The sequence below is a fragment of the Suricata suricatta genome, chromosome 10 (assembly GCF_006229205.1).
Source record: "Suricata suricatta isolate VVHF042 chromosome 10, meerkat_22Aug2017_6uvM2_HiC, whole genome shotgun sequence".
In the NCBI taxonomy this organism is placed as follows: Eukaryota; Metazoa; Chordata; class Mammalia; order Carnivora; family Herpestidae; genus Suricata; species Suricata suricatta.
In genome coordinates this window covers 49,533,832-49,535,339 of record NC_043709.1, presented here as the reverse complement: position 1 = coordinate 49,535,339, position 1,508 = coordinate 49,533,832, and the positions used below count along the sequence as shown (strand labels likewise).

The following is a 1,508-nucleotide window of genomic DNA, read 5'->3' as shown; positions in this document are numbered from 1 at the left end:
TTTTAAATTTTATATTTGAGAGACAGAGAGAGACAGAGTGAGCAGGGGAGGGTCAGAGAGGGAGGGAGATACAGAATATGAAGCAGGCTCCAGGCTCTGAGCTAGTAGTCAGCACAGAGCCCAGTGCTGGGCTTGAACCCAAGAACTGTGAGATCATGACCTGAGCCGACGCCGGACACTTAACCAACTGAGCCACTCAGGCCCCCCTGAAAAATGTTTATTCAAATGCTTGACCCTTTTTTTTCTATGTTTTTAATTTATTTTTGAGAGACATCATGAGCAGGGGAGGGTCAGAGAGAGAGGGAGACACAGAATGTGAAGCAGGCTCCAGGCTCTGAGCTAGCTGTCAGCACAGAGCCCAGTGTGGGGCTCAAACCCACAAACTGTGAGATCATGACCTAGGCGGAAGCTGGACACTTAACCAACTGAGCCACCCAGGCGCCTGACCCATTTTTAAATTATGGTATTTAATTCTGTTTTTGAGGTGTAGGAGTCCTTTCTTTACTTTGGATACAGTTTGGAAATATTGCCTATCATTCCATAGATGATCTTTTCATTCTGTTGATTATTTCCTCTGTTTGTAGAAGCTATTTATATTTAGTTTCAGTTGTCTGGTTTGTTGTTGTTGTTGTTGTTGCTGCTGTTACCTATGCTTTGGTACCATATCCAGAAAGTCATTGCCAAGACCAATGTCATGAAGCTTTTCCTCTTAGAGTTATATCTTTTCATGTCTTACATTTAAGTCTTTTATCCATTTTGAGTTGACTTTTGTGTATAGTGTAAGATAATGGTCCAATTTGATTCATTTGCATGAGGAAATCCAGTTTTCTCAGCACCAGTTTTTGAAGAGACAGCCCTTTTCCCATTGTGTGTTCTTAGCACTCTTGTTGAAGATCAGTTGACCGTATTATGTGTGAGTTTATTTCTCTCTTTTCTTCCATTGGTCTGTATGTCTGTCTTCACTCCAGTACTATACTCTTCTGAATACTACAGCTTTGTAGAATGTTGTGAAGTAATGAAATGTGGGGCCTCCATCTTTGGTCTTCTTGCTCAAAGTTGTTTTGGCTATTGGGTTTCTTTATTTCTCCATATAAATTTTAGGATATTTTTTCTATTCTGAGAAAATGCTGTTGGGATATTGATAGGGATTGTATTGAATCTGTGGAACATTTTGGGTAACTTGGGCATTTTAACAATGTTGGGTATTTGTAGGAAAGTGGAGGGACCTTGAGGGTGTCATGCTAAGCGAAATAAGTCAGGCAGAGAAGGACAGATACCATATGTTTGCTCTCATAGGTCTAACAGGAATTTTTCAGAATGATCTAGCTTCAAGAAAAGCAAGCAGTTAGTAGTGCTTAAGAAAAATTGATTCAGTATCTAATGGATAGTTGATACCTGTCACAACACAGCATTTTATATACTGTTAAGTGAAACTGCAATACAATCTAAGTTTATTTTGGGAGTGTTTGCTGTATCATTGGATTTAATGAAATGTTTAGAGGTGCAGT

The 1,508-nt window shown here is 39.5% G+C and overlaps 1 protein-coding gene across 1 annotated transcript in view; it reads left to right on the top strand.

Annotated features, from left to right (window-relative positions):
- Positions 1-1,508, top strand: part of LEMD3 (LEM domain containing 3) — a 65,276-nt gene that overhangs the window by 37,629 nt on the left and 26,139 nt on the right. The gene's annotated exons all lie outside the window — the stretch shown is intronic.